We start from the raw sequence: 20,406 nt of genomic DNA on the forward strand, positions 1-20,406 counted from the left end.
AGGCAGGCAGAAATGATGTAATCATTGAGCTAAGCAGGTGCTATGTATACATTCATCGAATCACCCATTCACTAACCATTTACTTATACAAATAACAAGGCTGTAACGTTGCTGTCATTATAACACTTGCGCAGAACCTACTAAGTCATCGAAACGCCCTCTCACAACTCATGTAGTCATTGAAGTACTGAGGCACATGCTTGCACTCATCCAATCACTCAGGCATTACCAATGCCCTCATCTAACAGACACTAGAGTTGCACTCATTTAATTATCCAACCACTATCTATGAATGAATTGAATTATTAAAGTCATGCACTTATCTTATAATTCAGGCACTACTCATGCACTCACCTAAATAGTGATATACCCATGCAAACACATAGACTGTAACTATGCAGATATGGACCGACCCAAGGAGTTCTCATATACTCAGGGAATCATCCAGGAACTACCTGTAACATGTTACTTAGGACATACAGTTGTCTGAATGTCTCAGAGAATCATCTGGCATTACCTATGCACCAATTCAATCATGCAGAGAGTATTCATGTATTCAACCACAAACACATGTATTCACCAGTTTTAGTGAGGAATAAGTAGTCTTTTAGAACCATCTGGTGAATTATGTATGTAAGCTGTGACACACTCTTTGCATGTATTTGGAAGAATTAGTGAGCTAAATGCTTTGATAGAGATTATTATGCACCGATTCCAAAATTAAAATCTGATACATTTAAGTAGAACAGTACTGAGATACTAAATACACCAGTGATACAATGGTAGTGAGACACGTAAAAGCTCTTATGTTGTGTTTTTGGATTTACAGTGTTGAGACACTGTATATACATGCACACTTGGGGCTACATTTACAGGAACTTAATGCAGCGAGGAGCCACAAGCCATTTGGCTGCTCCGTGCTGCATTACTTTCAAAGCAAAGGGATACATCATATTTACAAATATATGACGGATCCTTATGCTCTCCCCGGTGCTGGTGCACAACTGGCTGCTATGCGCCAATGAAGGCACCTTTTCACCATGGTGGAAGGGTGCCTGTGGTGAGGGGATTATTGTTTTTGTGCAGGAAGGGAAACCTTCCTGTACATTCATTCAAACATGTTATTTTGGTCGAATGACCGCAAAAGTGCATGTGCAATACAGCATGTATAAATACATAAACAATATAAGTTACATGATAAGAGAATTCAGTCGGTACTTGGGTTAAAAGCCTCTCTGCTGTGCAAATAGAAATGGTGACAGGAAGAACCTCAGAGTAGCTGTAAAGTAACTGTCAGGGTCTGCCATGCTGTCTGTATCCTCCTAGTGCACTGCCAATAAAATACCTTTGGTACATCCACAGTTAAAATATTGGATCATCATATTAAAATAGAGATTAAAACCAGATAAAAACAACAGCCTCACAAGTTCTGCAGCTTCCTCCTAATGTACCACATATGCCCCAAAAACGTTGCCACTGAACACGCAACCACAGTTCTTGAGTCTGATCTAAGGATTCTAAGGGCTTTATGGTGATTGCAAGTTCCCAGCTGCTTGCAAATAGGGGTAAGCCACTTGGCTCGCAGAGCTAAATAGGCTGGACAGGCAATGAATACGTGTTCAGGTGATTCGATTGCTTTGGCACAATTAAAACAAAACTGTGAGGATGGTGGGGAACAGTGCCAGGTGCTTGCGAAGGAGTCCAATGGAAATGTACCAAATCTAAATTGAATGTATAATTTCCTGTCATTGGGTGTCTTGATGATATAAAGGTCACTTTCCACGGAACTAACCAATTTTATGTCCATACATTCCATGGTAAGCCATCCTCACGACGAGTTGGTGAGTGTAATATGTGCTAACTAATCCCAGTATTGCAATTTAATGAGGTCTTTGGAGAGAAACAGTGCCTGGTCCCTGCTTTTCCAATGGCCCGCAAGTGCAACATCATTTAGTAAGTGTTTCACATTTCTCAGCCAGCCTATCTCATTTTGCTTATCTAAGGAGCTAACTTCTTCACGGGTACAGGCACACAAAGATAATTCAAGCGTGGATCTATTTCTCCGCCTTAACAACAACAATCGCAACTTGGCCTTGTCGGAGATGGATTTCCTGCCCAGATCTAACTTCAGAGGCTGCAAAGGTGTACACTAGGATAGCAGAACCAGACTCCTCATAAACTTATTCTGAAATCTAGAGAGGTCATTTATGTTGTCAAAACCCCGCAATTCAGCCCCATAAAGGGCTCAGTTCACTGCTTTGGAATCATAATTGTGAAGGGCAGCTGCACCTGGTTTACTAAAGGAGGCGCTATGTTCTTTGCTCAGAGCCCCAACTATTTGCCTGTGCTTCAAGATTGACTTAGTTACATGAGGTTTTCAGGACATGACTACAGATAATGTTATACCCAGATAATGAAAGGTGCTTACTCGCTCAAGAGGGACGCCTCCCAAAGTTGGTCTTCCCTTGTATGATTTGTAGAGATTAATGGTCAAGAATTGTGTTTTTCAGGTATTGATCTCTAAACTTCGCATGCCAAAAAAGTCTTTAAAATTAGATGAAGCCCCCTTGGTGTTTTTGATACTAACACTGTATTATCTGCAAACAAAAGCAACATAATTCATTTCCTCCGCAGCATAGGAGCATCCGCTCATATATGAGATTAGAATCTGTACTAAATTATTCATGAAGATGGAAAAACGTGTGTGTCCAATACATATCTTTTAGCTCTTGCCATAATTTATATCTTGGAACAAGGTCAAAATCAGTCTTTAGGTCAATAAATGATACATAAAGACTCCCCTGACCAATTACAACTGTCTTCAAAAGTATAAGAAGAAAACAAAACTCCTGATTCATAGTTTCTGTCTTTTGCCTGAAGCCAGCTTGTTAGGGGGTAGATGTTATTTTCGCTAATCCAGTCCTGTATCCTAGCCAAAAGGGTTCTACAGAACATTTTTTGTATACAGTTGATAAGGCTAATAGGTCTGTAGTTACAAGGTAAAGACCTATCTTCCTTTTTGAAGATAGGGTTCCCCTTGGCTCCCTTCCAGGAGTATGTGATTGGGGCACCCCCTGCTATGGCATTGGAAAGAGTCAAAATATAGTTTACCCAATTTTTGCTGTCATATTGAACCAGGTCAACACGGATGCCATCAGGGTCTGGGCCTTTTGCATGGACAATTGAATTAATACAGGCCTGGATTAAATCAGAGGGGGATACTGGTGTGTCAAGTAAACATGATCATGCAAGTAAAAGTTTAAAATGATAATACCATGCAGATATTGAGATGTTGTTGGCTAATGCTGGTAGCCGTGTGGAGTCCCCAGTTGTGATTAGGAGCAAAAACTTTTTCGAGTCTTTATAGGCACATGCCTCCTTAATGAGCCTCCATTTATTCTCATCCCACTCCTTTTTAGCTCTATCTCGGGCATTTTATAGGACCTTCTCAAGACACTCTTGGTTCTGAGTACCTTAGAAAGTTGCCATTTTAGCTTCCTGCACTCTTGATTAAACCATGCATAATGTGATCTTGTGCTCAATCTATATTTTAAGAGAGGTGAAGTATCACTAAAATGCTCAGCCAGATGCTCAAAAAAGTGGGTGGGGTTGTGAGATATTGCATTCAGCCCACCTGGTTGCTCGAGTTGTCCTGCAAACTCTGCTGTGCACTCTAGTAGTACTCGTTAATTAGGTGGAGCTTGTCCACATCCATAATCATCTTATGCCACTTGAGTTGGTGGTTGTAATTAGATAGATTTAGCTCCCTTGTTGTTAAGTGAGCCCTCAGCTGGAAGGGGGCTTGCCCCAGGGATACAACATGGTCATGCTTAAGGGGTTGTGATCACTGTCAACAGTCATACCCACATTCATATCGATTAACAGGGGCAATAGCCTTTGGTCTAACAAAAAGTAGTAAATACAGCTGATGCTGTTGGTTCTTTTAAAAGTGTTAGCTCCTTGTTTGTCTAAGTTGGACCGCACATTTGTGGCCCTCAGCACAAATTCCAAAGATAAGGCATTTAGGAGCAAATGTAGGAAGCCGTTTGCGATTCATAAACGTCGTAATTCGCCGGCGTTTTGGTGTGTATGGGCCACATAGCAAAATAAGGAATCGCAAAAATTGCGATTCCTTATTTTGTTCAAGCATTTAAGGAATCGCAATTTTGCAATTCCTTAAATGCTATGTAGAGGGGCCTTGAAAATTGTGATTTTGGCTTAAGGAATCGCAAAATACCACCTAGTCCAAGTAGATGGTATTTTGCGATTTCCTGTCAAAATGCATTTTTTTTAAATTCAAAGTGCCATGTACTTACATGTACATTTCATGGGTGCAACAGGTGTCCTTTGGACACCCTGGCACCCTTGGAATTGCGATTCTCAAATTGAGATTTTCTCATAGAAAATCACATTTTGAGAAAGTATCCCCATTCATTCCTATGGGCCTATTGGCCCATAGGAATGAATGGGACACACATTCCTTTATTGCGATTCGCAATTTGCTAATCGCAATTAAGGAATTTTAGAGATTCGCAAAACAATTGCGATTTATTATATACATTCGATTTTGCAATTCTCAAATAGCAATTCCTTAAAAATCGCAGTTTGAGAATCGCAAAATGGATATTACCTACATATGCCCCTTAGATATAATGCCACTTGCTACCATTTTTTGATTGTGGGATGGTTGAGTTGGAGGTCTAGCCACAGATTGTCTACCTCTCTTAAATCACAGACATCCTCCCTCTCCAATTGTTCGAATGTCACTTTAAAGAAGTCACCCGCTAAAATCTAGGGGAACTGAGGAACCCTTGCATCCAATAAGTCTTCAAGCTTTTGAAGGGTGGAGGATCTCCTGGCCCCCAGTTCCTCTTGCATAATCATTGTATATATCAAGGGAATTGCCTTGCTTAGCTTTAAGCTGGATCCCTAAAATATCAGGACTGTCAGTTGGTAGCTCGTGAATTTTACAATGGAGAGAAATCCTAACCCATATTAGCAATTTCCCTGCGGTACACCCTGTTTTTTTTACAGATGGAAGGACAACAATAAGATACATAGCCCAGCATATATAAAGGTGTTTGCACCAGGTTTCCTGTAAAATGCAAATGTCAAAGTTTTCAATAAATTAGACCCAGTGTGGGAGGGACATTTTCATCCTCAGCCCAGCCACATTCTATTAACCATCTGGCGCTTATATGGAACCTTAGCCAATGATGAACAGTGTGGAATCAAGTCCTAGCTGTGAGTCTCCTAACAGAGCGCAAAGATAGGAAGAATTAATTGGAGTTTCTCCTATTGAGAATCAACTCTAATCAAGGTGACCCCCATTGTAGCCATGTCTCCTTGGTTAGAAGTGGCCTTAAAACTGCCTGGTGCTGCCCCAAGAGAGACTAGTTTGTCTCTAGAGGTAGATGGTTGGCTCGACACTGAAGTCAATCATTTACAGGTAGAATGTAGTCTTGGCCTAAGTGGAGGGCAGGCGGGTGGACAATAGATGTGTGTGGGCATTGTGGAAGTTGGTACTTAGGTATTACAGGAGGACAAACTCTTGCTTCCAGAGCAATTAAGTTATGACTCAGTCTGCCATCTGCCAGGCACAGTTTGATACAGTCCTTGAGGCTATTGGGTAGAGCATGTCTTTTAACTCGCAAGATGTCCACCCTAATCACAGATTTACAACCTCTCATGTGGCAAATACAGTTGTCGGTTTTATTCTTAAGGGAATCTTCTCCTCCATACCTCTGGTGTGTGGCAATTTTGGGCATATTGATCATAAATAACTTGGTACAGGTAAGTGGGGCTGGACACTCCCAGGCCAAAGGTTTCTGACCAGTGGTTTACTAAGTGTGAATACTTTATTGAAAATTCGCTTTAGGACCTGCATTGACTGCTTTTGTAGGGGGATGACAGTGCCCTATGGGCACAGTATATAGGTAATTATCAGGAGAATCGGCATTCTGTCGCGGTAATTCCTTCATTTGTGCATTATCACCCCTGTCTCTTTCCAGGAGAGTGTTAAGCTGACCTCTAAGGTCTTCTCTCAGATCGCTTAGGAGCTTAAGCACATTTAGGTCAAGATTATCTTGCCCCTTGGACAGTGAGGGATCATCCCCTACACCCTCAGGGTCTCCCAAGACCAATAGATCATCTGCAATTTCTAAAAGGGGTGTAAATCTGTCACTACAAATGAACTCTGGTTTATGTGAGCCTTGCGTCAATAGAATGGCAGGGTTTAAAGTTTTAGAGTCAGGTGTCTTAAGTGGACCAGACCTATGGGTTTGTGCATTGTGCTTCCTAAACATATGGGGAATTCTTTTTTGTATTCTAGGGCTTACTTTAGGTGTAGGTGCCTTGGTGTTACAACTGGGGCAGACCCTGTTGGATCTAGAATTTCCTCACATTATACAAATAAATTGTCTTAAACAATAAAGAACGCAATTCCCCCCCAGCATGCTTACAGGCCTTTTTAATCTTTTTGAATTGCGCATGCACCACCCCTGCCCCACTCTCACCAGCTTTCCTTTTCCGAATTTTCAGACTTAAATCTAAGTCTGTAATATGCACTGCAACCTGATATGCATTAGGATGCAGTAAATGGAGCTCTCCACGGTAAGTCAACAAAAGATAACCAAAAGCACACTGTACCGTATTAGTCCAGGAACAGTTCTTAGGGGGGTGGCCTTGACCAGCTTCTTCCAGGCTAAAACGGATGTAGACAAGCCCTCCCTTGGCCAGGGCTTGCCCCGAGCATAGCCAGCATGTGTCCGTGCTGCAGGAAGTGGTGATGCCTTATATGCGCCTCCTGGCATGAGGTGGTAGCGTGGCGACCAGACTGATGTTGCTGGGGCTTGTAGTGCGCAACCCTCCATGGTAAGAGTCCCGCACAGTGGGAAGTGTTGATGCCTTTTACGCGCCTCTTGGCGTGATGTGGTAGCATGGAGGCTAGACTGCTGCAGGCATTGCTGGGGCTTGCAGAGCTTGGCTCCCTACTGGCAAGTGTCCTGCAGGAAGTGGTGATGCCTTTTATGCGCCTCCTGGAGTGATGTGGCAGCATGGTGTCTGTACTGCTGTGGGCTTTGCTGGGGTTTATAATACACAGTTCCCCACTGATAAGCATCCTTCCCGTACAAAAACAATCACAAGAGGTATTTTCCTCTTTTAATGCAAGTAGGAAAAATAAAATGTTTCCTTGTTGTGCCTCCCTACACCTCTCTGGGGAGGTGTAGGATTCTGGCACATTCCTAGGTTTAAGAATCGTTGTAAACCTGGGAATGCAGCAGAATCCATGGGGGTTGTGTGGAAGAACCCACAGCAACACCCGTGGCACGCTCCTTTTACGCAAAGTGCTGCGTGAAAAGAGCCCACATATACAAGACCATGAAAAGCTGCGCTAGTGGCTTTACGGGGCCTTGTAAATATAGAACACAACATTACCCTGCCACTGTGTCCAAAAAAGTGATACCTAGGGCTGGCAAATATGCCCCCTTGGCTTAATGTTCCTTTTAAAATTTAATATAGAAGGAAATTACTGTTCACTCAGTGATAAGTTAGATATGGTGCAGCTGTTTTGTATGACAGGGTGATACAAAAAATAAATTATTAAAAGGTATCTAATAAATAAATATTTGTGTTTGCGCTTTGGGTTTGGTATATTGAAGTAAGTGCAAATAGTAATATATCAAAGTTCATCTGTAGGTTAAAAACTGCAACATAATATGAAAACTGTTTTTGTATTAAGTGAAAATCAGTAGTAAAGTAATTTTGTACATTGGCTGGGCTAACAATTTAAATATATTTGTTTTTATTTTACAGAGCAATATCTACTTGACTACAGAATGCCGACAAAAGCTTGGCTGAAAAAGCAACTGAAGCAACTACACTATCTCTTCAGAAATTAGTTACAAAAGGGGCAAAATGCAGAAAAGTGGTGAAAGAAAAAAGAGCTACTGGTAAGAGAGCAAAGTCATTTCTTAAAAATATATGTGGACATATATTGCAAAAATTACAAAATAAAGAAAATAAAATTATGACTATGAGAAATATTAAGAGTGGAGAAAGTGTGCATTGCATGAACTGAAAAGATTAAAACAAAGATGGACACACCTTAACCAGGAGACAGAAGCATTTTAAGGAAATTAGATCTTCATAGTAGAGGGTTGTTAATCTACTGAGAAATTTGAAGGAGTATAAAAGAAATAAATATTAACTGAAACATAAAGAACTAGTTGAAGGAGTAGTTGGTAAGGCCTTTGCTGTGAAGAGGAAGCTTTGCATTTTGATTCTAAATAGAATGAAAACTCTTAAAAAAGGAGTAGTGCATGAGGAGAAAAAACCAGGGGAAAAGATTAGTGAATAGAAATAACTTTTGTACAGTCTCTAGTGGAGAATGGATACATACTTCTAGTGCAGAGACGTTCTATATTGAAGAAAGCTATCTTCAGGATAACAGATTAGTTCATGCTATTTATGAAAGAGGGCGATGTTATGAAATGAAGAATGTCAGTCCTATCGTGAATGAGATGATGGTACCTAAAAATGTAGCACCAGTTATTGGAGAAGAGGTACATGGAAGGCGGAGTCAGGTGCCTGCATAGAAATGTAATTGTAGTAGTGTTTGTAGTATTGAACAGCAATCTATTAAATATTATTAGGGACATTTCTACATATCTTTCCAAGGCATAGTTTAAAACACAAAATCATAATTTTACAAGGATTTGTTCCTTTCAAGATTGGAAAGCATACACATTTGCAGGGACGCCCACTAGCTTATTTATCAAAAAAGTGTGCAAAAGCAAATCCAAAGCACCTTTCATCATTTCAGAATGTTAGCTGAACATCAGTCAACAATGTGAATTTTTGTTAGGTGGTTGCAATATGTGAAAACTTCTGCTTTGTGTTTAGGAGAAATTAATAGCGCACTTTTGCATGGTGCTGTTTCAGACGTAGAAAAGGATTGTGATGAATTGCAGTTTTGTTTCTTTGGTCCTAAGCAGGATTCTAGGGAAAATGAAGAGTTGTTAAGAGGAGGAGTTACATAACAGGACACATATATTACAGTCGATAGTTTTGAAAAGGCAGTCACAAAATTTCACATAATGTGGTCTCAAAAACTAGATTATGTTTGTATATGTTGTCGACGCACTCAGTAGAAGATTCAAACACAGACTGTTGACTTGTATTTAAAAAGTAAATAATGATAACTGGCAAAACTTAGATTTGTATTTATTTGTAGAAGAACCCTTTGACTTATCCAGGTGCCAAGTTATATGTAAGTAGAGTTACAATAAATTAGAAGATAATAAAATGAACAACACATAGTTATTAGATATCCATTTTGTAAGAAAATAAAATGGCTGATAATTTAGAAAAACTATGCAGGCCAAAAATAAAAAATAAATCAACATTTATGATTCTTTGCAGCATTGTGAAGGGCTATTATGGACAGCTCTCCAGCATGCAATACAATTGCACAATCCATGCAGTATGATGCCATGTGGGAAAACTTTGGAGCCGTATCTTGAAGTTGAGATTGAACCTCAGAAGGGACTCTCTGCCCTGGTTTGTTGCAGCTGCTACTGTAGGTGAGGGTCTTTTAGCCTGTGTTGCCTTCTTATTGCTTTTACACAATGGCTATGGTATTTTTTTAGGGGGTAAGGCATGCACATGGTCTCACAAGAATAGTTTTAATTTGTACCCTTCACAATGTCTTGCGACATATTGTGCATTTAGATAATCTGCCCACTATGAACTCCTCATAAAGAATGTTCAAGATACATAAATGGGCGTGTTCTTCTTATTCTTTAAGTTGAAAAGTGTATTATTCAAAGACACTGCTTTATTTCCCTGGTGACATGATTTTCTGTTTTGTTTTCACATTTTTTTGGTTGTTTTGTCACGTTTTAAAATGTTTTTGTTCTTTTTTATAGTAAAAAAAAATGACAACTGGGACAGGAGGACTTGAAAAATGTGTGCTGAGAAATGAGCAAAAAATATAAAAGGGGAAAAAATTCCATGTATAATTTTAACACACTACTCACCAGCACTTAAAACAACACTACAATATGTGGCCATCCTTGAAAACTCTGGCACCATATCTCTTGTATTGATCTGCACCTCTGGAGGGACATTCTGGCTGGAAATTGTTGCTGCTGCCACCGATGTAGATGGTCCTCCAATTTCCCTCTGCTAGATCGCCAGTTGTAGATGCGTTCTATAATAGTTTTTGAGATTATATAAAATTGACTTTTTTCCCACATGAATATTTTTTGTTGTCCCTCTTGTTACAGATTGTGCATTGTGCTAGTTTTGCAGCAGTTTCTGATTCTCCATGACTTTGGGTAACAATGCGTAGTTTGATGGTTATTTGGTAGTAATGTTCTATTCAGGAGTTCAGATGTTGAAAGTTATTCTTTGAAATTGTTGTTTTTTACAAATGTGTTGTTAATATAAAGTTAAACAAATATATTACTAAACAGCTATACTCAAACTTGGGGGCCGATTAGGATGGCGGACGGATGCATGACCGCTGGGCTGGAGATGGCGGAAAATGCACCTCATCGTCCGCCAGCGGGGTGCCTTCCGTCCGCCATATTAGGAAGGGGAACTGGGCAAAGTTCTGTCCGCCGCATAAAAACGTGAACCGCCGCGGGAACACACCAGACACCATGGCGGACGGAGCCATTCCAGGCTCCCCACCGTGCAAAATGATGTCCCGAACATCCGCAATATTACGATGTCGCAAACAAATCAGAACACCACAGCGGAAACACCTCCATCTCATAGATGGCGAAAGCACCACAACGGAGAGGGAAAGCATTGCCACGAGACCCACCGCATAGACCCGACCGCCATGGACCCAGCCCCCTGTCAGGTTTTCCACCATGGAGGTGTGTTTTTGATGTGGGTTATTGGGGAAGGGGTGTGTTCATGGTAGGTTTGGGTCCTGATTTGCTGGATTGCATGGTACCTTGCGGCGGCCATATTTTTTACGGTCTGACTGCCGCAGTGGATTAGCTTTGGCCCTTCCGCTGATACTTACATTTGTCGATGTTATTTTCCGCTACGGTCGTGGAGGGTGATACTTTACATTGCACTGTTGTGTTATCCTAACTGTGCGGCCGGTCACTACGCTGCACTGTCGGCGGTTGGGCCTGTTACCGCGTCCACTCCGTCCGCGACGGTTGGTTTTTCTATGGTTCCCTCCATGGTCGGCGGTCTTTGGAGACATCTGTACGCCGCGGTTGGGTTTTGCTGGGGGGGAATCCTAATAGCTCAGCCGGTTTCCCCATGGTGCGGTCGAGCGATCATTTCCCACAAGACTGGCGGTCCGGACGCTTTCCGTGCGCCATCCTAATCGGCCCCTTGGTGTAAAACATGTCTATATATCTGTTTTACACTTTTTCATTTGTATTTGTGACTACTGCTGTCATTGCGACCTCCGGTTTTGCTGTGTGAGGGAAAATGCATTTTTGGTGGAATTATTTCAACAAACGAATGCAAAGGGGAAATTTAAATTAGTCTCTGTTTAGATACCTACACTGAAACATTATGAAAAATGTCTATATATATGTTTTACACTTTGTTAAAAACATCCGGTATTCGCAGGTTGTCCTTGGCAATTGCACTCATAGAATCACACAGGCACAACCTCTGCAATCATACAATCTCCCAGGCACCACTCATGCACTTATATAATTACCCAGATTTTACATATTCACTCACAGACCCATACAGCCACTCACACACCCAGTCACTTAGCTATACAGTGACTCACACACCCGGTCTCAACGTTTATAGGTTACAGTTCGGAAATGAAATGTAAAATACCTTCTAAATTCACTGGAAAAACCAAAGGTTACAGGGACATTACAGTTAGGAATTAGCATTTAAAATACCTTTGAAAATCACTTGAAAAATGAAGGGTAACATGGACTTTAAAGTTAGGAAATGTAATTAGAAAAATTCACTGAGAAGGACCCTGACTTGTCTATTAAAACTATTGCAGATATAGCCCGGATATTTGGGTCTATCTCAGGGTATTTTTTAAATACGGGAACATTTCAAATCAATATTGATGAATATATGTAACTGATCAATAATAGAATGGTTGAAAGTGCAGTTTATTTAGGTGTAACTATAAAGGCTAGCATAGATGAGATTATTAACGAAAACGTAACCCCTTTAGTGGAAAATACCAAAAAATCACTGGGTAGGTTGAATAACTTGCTTCTGTCTCTGGTAGGCAGATGCAATGTAATTAAGATGATTTCTTTTCCAAAAATGTTGTATTTACTAAGAGTAATCCCACTCGCATTTTCCAATCAATGGTTTAAAAAGTTTGATAATAATTACTTACAATTCCTTTGGGCTTATTTGGGAAGATAAGTGAATTATTTTTCTTTCCCTAGAGAGCAGAGGAGATTAACTTGTCCCAATCTTAAACTATACTTTTGAGCTGGACTCTGCAAGTCTTCGGGTCCAGTACTATAAGACCTGCTTCTCACTGTATTATACCCCATGTTGGATCGCAAAATGAGGGGAAGGGAAAGGTAAACAATGTCCAACTATGCCGTATATGGGGCAGATTCTGTGTATATGTTTGCTACATGCAACTCTCTTTCCATGATTATAGAAAAAATCAAGAATTTATTCAGAGATAGGTTATCCCTGAATATGGAGAAGGGAGAATCTCTGCAAAGCATTTCTATGTCTATTTTCAGGCTATGAATTGCCGCAGCGTGGCTGGACGTAAATCCTACATCTTTTCATCAGTAGTTGACATGCTTTTAAACATTGTATAATTTGGAAAAAGCAATATATGCTAGAAAGGGTCACTGAGCTAGAAAGAAGTGATTGAGAATTTGGAAGCTTTTTTCGATATTGGTCAATCAATTAAAGGCATAAACTACACGTCACTTTAAACAGTGATTTAGATTATACAGTCGGAGTTGATTGCTGCTATATTCAACAGGGTATAATATGGAAAAAGTAATATATGCAGGAAAGGGTAAACATACCAGAAAGAAGGGATTGAAAAGTTGGAAACTTTGTCAACATTGGTCAAACAATCAAATGTGTAAACTGCACATGCCACTTTAAGGGGTTATTTAGATGATATGATCAGAGATGATTGCTGCTATCTGATACCTTTATTGTCACATAGTTGTATATGCATTTATGTTGGTGGTTTTATGATGAATTATAGTAATTTGGTATTGACTAAAGTGATTCAGCAGAAAGTTTGCATGCTTGTTTTCTTTTGTATTATTTATATTTATCAGTGAAGGATCCTTCTACATTTAATTTATTATGCAGGGAAGGGTGGGGAGGTGTGTGCTGAGGATTATAAAATTATGCAAACCCTAATAAAAATATATATAAAAAAGAAATACATTCACTGAAAAAAAAGGTTACAGGGCCATTATAGCTCAAGTTTCACTTGTACAAAACCAATTTTCAGAATGGTAGTGTGGAAGTTGGAGTGGGGTGTGATAGGACATATTGGGGTGTGAGCGATTGCGTCAGAGTTTCTGTGAATTATGTCATCAGTGATGTCATTGACCATATCATGAGTGATGTAATATGTGAGTTCATTTGCAGTGCATTGCAAGGGCACAAGATGTAGTTAGCTCAGCTGAATTTCACATGTTTTGTATGAGTGAAACATGAGCCTAACTATGGTGTCTCTCTTACCTTTGTTTTTTTCAGTGAATACATATATATATTGAGTCTGTTCCTGTTTCTTTTATAAATCAAGGGATTATGAAAGACATACACACCCATATAGATATTCACTGAATAGAACCTAAAATTGCGTGGACGTTACAGTTAGGAATTAGGATTTAAAAACCCTTAGAAATTCACTAAAAAAACAAAGGTCATAGGGATGTTATAGTAAGGAAATGGAATAAACAAACATTTGCCATACACTGAAAAAAACAAAGGTTACAGGGACATTACAGTTAGGCTCAGGTTTAACTCATACAAAACCAGTGAAATTCAACCGTTATAGTTAGCTGAGGTAACTATAACTTGCACCTGAGCAATGCACTGCTTATGACCTCACATATTGCATCACTCATGACATGGATTGCGACATCACTGATGATATCTCAAATTACATCACTCATGACATCAGTCATTACATCATCCACAGAATCACTAACGCACCCACTCAAAACCCAATAGAACCTTTTATACACACACTCCCTCTCCAAGACAACCATTCACAAACCCTTTCACATACCCACATTAGAACTTACCCCCAACTAACGTATTCATAGATCTACATATAAAACCATTCACTCACCCATACAGACTCCCACACTTACTAATACAGCCACTGAGATGTGGCATTATGCTACAATAGTAGATTTGAAAAAAATCAAATGCAATTGGTACAATGTCTACTATGGTCTATATAAAACAGGAACCTATCTTATACATTATGCATGTCTCTACTTAAATATTTTCTAGACAAGCTGTAATGTGATACAACTTCAAATGATAAAATGAAAATAAACATATAACTGTGGGCATTTCTCCATTCAAAAAAGCCAGATATCAATAGCCTGACAAAAATTCAGTGTAACATAAATATTATACAATGAACAAACACAAGGTTTCATTTGTGAAAAGTGCTTAGGTACTGAAGTCTGAATGCAAACATTTGCTAATACCTGCCTGTATCTCTCCACAGATAGGAAAGCATGCATGCAGCAGTCTGCTACCATAGAGATTCACTGAATTTGGAAAAGAACAAATTAGATAAATCTGAGTTTTTCAAGCACATGGAGCACATTACCCCTCGTTAACTCCATATAGTTTTCTTTTGCCCTTTTATTACAGGATCATATAGCTTTCTTTTGTCCTTTTTTACAGGTGGCTGACCGAGGGAGTCTTGGACCATGAGGAAGTCAGCCATGCTGTGGAATGTAGGAACGTGATGGTAACAATGGAGTTGGAAGCCCGACATGATGAGGATGCCTACAATGGACCAGGAGACCTGTGAGAGTACTGGAGGAGCAGAGACAGGATAATACATCAGAGACATATCAAAACAGGAAGTTTCAGGGCAATGAACACTAAAAACGGCAAGCAACTTCCAGTGCTGTAGCACATAGTTTCATGGGCTACGTGCGCCACCCATCAACTTGCGACCTCCCACATTGAGCGCCAGTAAAGTCTGACACTGTTCTATTAAACATCTAAATGGAGAAATGATCTCCTTCAAGTGTGTGTCTGTGTAACCCAACCCAAAGGTGTGTCTACTACATGACTACACTTCCCCTCTCCAAATCATGGGGCCTCCCATCTGGCTCAGATTTAAGGAAAGAAGTAGGAGCTGGCCTGGGTTCTGTGGCATCTGTTCTCCTGCTGTTGAAGTCCTGTTTATCTCCCCAACTCCTTTCCACTCCCTAGCTTCTCAAGGAAGCAGGTGTCCTCCCACCAAATGGCTGTATTGTTTCAGCCCTAGGCCTCTTCAAACTCACTAAGGTAGCAGCTTGTCACAGGCTGTCAGAGGCTGGCCAAAGAGAAGAGGCAATACCTTGGTCTTTAAAGAGGTGGTTTGCTTCATTTACATGCTTTCTAATGCTTTTGCCAGCTTTATTTCAGAACCCAGTGCTTGAACCACATAGGCCTCACACTGCATTTTCCCCGGCAGGTGAGATGTCATCTTGGGAGACACTGACAAATGCGGTCCCTCTCCCTTGGGCCCGATTTAAGGTAATTTACTCTGCCGGTGATACCCTATTATGGGGTGGAGTTCATCAGTTAAGGCCTCATCTTAATATATGCTGCTTAAACCCAGGTTAACTGACTTCAGTGCTCTAATTATGGCAGCAACTTGTTAAAAGGGCTCACGCCGCAAGACCACAGCCGGTGAGTTTCATCTATGAGGCATCTCACTTGCCGATTGTATGTCCATAAGCACACCAGTGTTTACCTAACGCTAGGATTTGTAATTGTTTTAGAATTTCTGGGTTGATTCGTCCCCTGTATTTTCCTACATCATTGACTTAAATTGACACATTGGATTGATTCCGATCCATAAGACCATGGTCGTGGTCGGGTGAGTTTTCAACCTCTTCAACACGTGACTCTGATTATTTGCCAGAGGCCTGCTAGCACATCTATCCTTCATTGGTTGTACTTAGGTCACCTTCTGACTAATTGGTTCCTTCCTAGGTTGCCCACCCTTTCCCTGTCCTGGGGAAGACGCGCAGCTGAGGAGTCCACTTACCCTTTGGCATTAGGGTCACAACGTCAACAAAATCCCCCCAGGGGCCTACACCCAGCATCTACCCCCACCACCACTGCCATCTGAGATCAATTCTCACATTACAGATTTAAAAGTAATATTGTGAATGTTCATAGGGGTAGGGGTAACGGCTTAGGGGTACCGCTTTTTCTGTAATACTATGGTGGGATCCCTCTATTGGGAATATTTTAACTTGGACTGTGTAAATAATATTTGATGCACTCTTACCTCCCTTTGCTATATCATACATGAGCACTCATTTCTCACCCCTTTCTTCCCCTTCTTTGGAAATAACTGTGCAGTATAGCATGTTCCATGTACGTTATTCATATTTTGGGTATAAAGAATACATTTGATGTTTGCACAAATTAATTGATCTCCGGTGACCTCTGAATGGTTTATTGGATGTGCTTGCATTTGGAAATGTTACACTGAATTTGATAAATATACTTACTGATTGAAGTAAGTTCAAGTGTGTCAGGGACCAACTGTTTTCCTTACTGATCGATACCCAGGTCCTTTGACATTTAACTGGGTTACCCCATTTTCTATAATGGGCCAAATAGAAGAGGCTGCTCCAGGGCTGCTTTAGGTAACTTCAGGATACTAAGGGGTCTATTAGAATGTAGGGCGGACCGCCACCGCCCGCATGGTGGTGGCGATCTGCCCTACAACATACCCTGCCCGCCACCCATTCACCCCCAGCCAAATTAGTATGGCTGGGGACCCCGGCAGATGGAAAGACTGTCCACCCGTTTTCTGCTGGTGGACTAGGAGGGAAAGGGGCTAGATATGGTGGCAGTGTCTCCTAGACACCGCCATCCATATTAGCATAGGCAGCAGTGCATGGCTTTCCATGGAGGAGACCTCACAATGGAAAGCCATGCAGAGTCTGCTTTCAGGGGCCCGTTGAGGGGCCCCAGGGTATTGGGGGGTGGGGGATGCACATCGGCGGTACCTATGATACCCCCCTACATTGTCAGGGATGAGGTGGCAGGCACTGTGCAGTGCGCCACAATGTAGCCATGACTCCTTGGTTAGAAGTGGCCTTAAAATTGCCTGGTGCTGCCCCAAGAGAGGCTATTTCGTCTCTAGAGGTAGATGGTTGGCTCGACACTCGACAGTGGCGCCACAATGCTGGGAATAGAGGATGCCACCGACAGGGTGGTGGTGGCATCCTAATCGCCGGTGCGGGACTGCCGCACCACTGGCGGACGCCCGCCATCCTAATAGGCCCCTAAGTTCTAAAGCTATAATAAATGGTGAACAGTCAAAATAGCAACATTTTAATATCGACCTACACTAATATCGAGTTTTTAATATTGTAGGGACAGAATATCGAAGTCAAGAATATCGTTGACCAGAATATTGACTGCAAGGTACGCAAAATTAATTTAATATCAAAGTTATTAATATCAAAGTAAATTTGATCGTTAGCAGAAATATTGTTGTAAATAATTTTGATTTTTTTTGTGGTATGTATTTAGTATGTATTTTATATGTATGTTTAACTTTTTTATGTTTTTTTTATCAATTTTAAATACATATATTAAATGTTTAGAAAATAGTAATTTATTTTTAAATAAAATGTGTGTTTTAGTATCATAGCGGGTAGTGGGATTATAGGGGAAAAGGTTGGAAAGTAAATTAATTAAAATTAAATGATATGTTTTTACTTATTGTTACTGATTAATTTATTGTTAATTAATTACTAATTGGTAACTAGTTTTTATTAATTGGTTAAGGTATAATTATATTAATTAGAATTAGTTTATTTTAATATATAGTTATTGTTAATGAATTGTAAACTAATTATTAATTGGTAATTATTTTTTATTGATTGATTCATTGATAATTAAATCTATTATGTTATTTTTAATGTGTAGCGGATTGTGGGTTTATAGGGGAATAAGGTGGTAAATAATTTAAATATAATTAATTAATTAATATATTTTTATTGATTGTTATTCATTGTTAATTAATTAATAATTGCCAATTCATTGTTATTATTTGTTTTATTTAAATTATATTAAATATTATTAATTTATTAATTCATGTTTATGTTTTGTTATTGTTAAATACATTATTGTGAACTAATTATTAATTGGTAATTATTTTTTTTTAATTGATAATTAAATTAATTGTGTTTTTTTTTGTGTAGCACATTGTATATTTAGAGCGGTGGGAAGTAATTTAATTTTAGTTAATTAAAAATGTATTTATTTAATCGGTATTTAATAATAATTTTTGTGCTAAATAATTATTAATATGTTGTTCATTTCATAAAAAATATTTAACTGATAAGTATTTAAATTTAACTCTTACGCTGTCCTACACTTTCCCTACTGTTGCATTCACTGGAGTGGGAATTGTCATTTTTACCCCTCCGTATCCAACACTTTCCCTACTGTTGCACTCACTGGAGTGGGAATAGTTATTTTTACCCCTACGCTATCCAAAACTTTCCCTACTGTTGCACTCACTGGAGTGGGAATAGTAATTTTTACCCCTACGCTATCCACCACTTTCCCTACTGTTGCAGTCACTTGAGTGGAAATCACCTGAGTTGGAATAGTAATTTTATTCCCTCCACTTTTTAATATGTTTTGAATTATAATTATTAATGTAGTTTATAAATAATTTTTAAAATATTGAAAATATTTGTAATTTGTTTAATTTGTTATATATATTTATTTCATTTTTATTTCTAATATTGTTTTATGTGTAGAGACGAATTTGTAATTTATAAGATATTTTTTAACAATGTATAGGTTAATAAAATAATTACTCAAATAATATTATATAGTATGTATATATATTATATGTTACATGTATGTTTAATTTATTTTTAAATTATCTATATTAGTAATCATTTTAAACATTTAAAAATGTTTTAAGTATTTTTATTTTTATTATATGACTAAACTAAAAAAAAAAAAAAAACAATATTTTTAACAACCATATTTTTGACTTCAATATTTTTTTTTTATATTTGTGCACTTAACATATTGTAGAAAGGATGTCTATATTCTTGATTTCGATATTTTTGCGTCGGTATTTCTGTAGGTCGATATTCTGTCATACATCCAGCTCCCAATTAAAGATAGACGTTATTAACTTTTAGTAGAGCCTTTCCATGTTGGTCTATGGGGCTAGAAGCAATACAATAGGGAAAAATGACTTAGGCTGTTTTCCCCATCAATACATATAAAACACCTTATATATTGTCCCTGCTTTCATTCTTTTTAGAACAATAACCCTACTGTTAGGGCATATAGAGCAGACCTGAGGGGTGTTTTGTAGGTAATGAAAAGGTAGTTTTAGAATTTAGAAGTACTTTTAATCTCAAAGTCAGATTTGGACATAGTTTTATTTAAAAACCAGCCCGCAAGGCAGGCTTGGCTTTAAAATGACACCAGACACCACAGCAGTACCCATGTCAGTGTGTTTAGTCCAATGGAGTCTCTAAAACTACATGTTCTACCATATACTGGGGACTTACATGTAGGTTGCCTTTGCCAATTAGAATTATACCACATACCAAATACCTTTAGAGGGAAGAGGCTTGGCCCTGCGCCTACGTAGCAGAACCCATGATACCTTTAGTCTCAGTAACCACCAGTATCAGTCAGAAATTGTGGGTGATCAGGGCAAAAAGGATGGCTTTCCTACAAAAAAAATGGCCCAAAATATACATTGTGCTCCCATTCATTCCCACAACCCTCCTGGCAGAGCCAGGCTCCATCCCAGTGGTGGAGACAGCCAGTTTTGACCCTGTTAGGTTGAAGGAATGCTCATCTAAATAGAACCGAAGCCTGGGTGCTGACGACAGTCCCACCTGGTGGCAGAAGGGTTCTGCCATATTAAAAGAGTGGCTCCTGGATAACTTTATGATAAGACACATAGTAAGTGCTGAAAACATAGGTGGGAGACTGTGTGAACATATTTAGGGTTGGATGGCAGAGTTTCTCCAGTCACTGGTTTGTGCACAGTATAAACCTGACAATCAAACACCACCTCCTCAGAACAATCCTGGACTCTGCAATACTTTACCTGAAAACTCTTGACTCCTTCTGGAAGAAGAGAACTGACTTATGGGATCTCAGACTTCTTAATCCTGCTGACATCCTTGGATTCCAAGA

Source organism: Lissotriton vulgaris, chromosome 2_1 (assembly GCF_964263255.1).
Source record: "Lissotriton vulgaris chromosome 2_1, aLisVul1.2, whole genome shotgun sequence".
Classification (NCBI taxonomy): Eukaryota; Metazoa; Chordata; class Amphibia; order Caudata; family Salamandridae; genus Lissotriton; species Lissotriton vulgaris.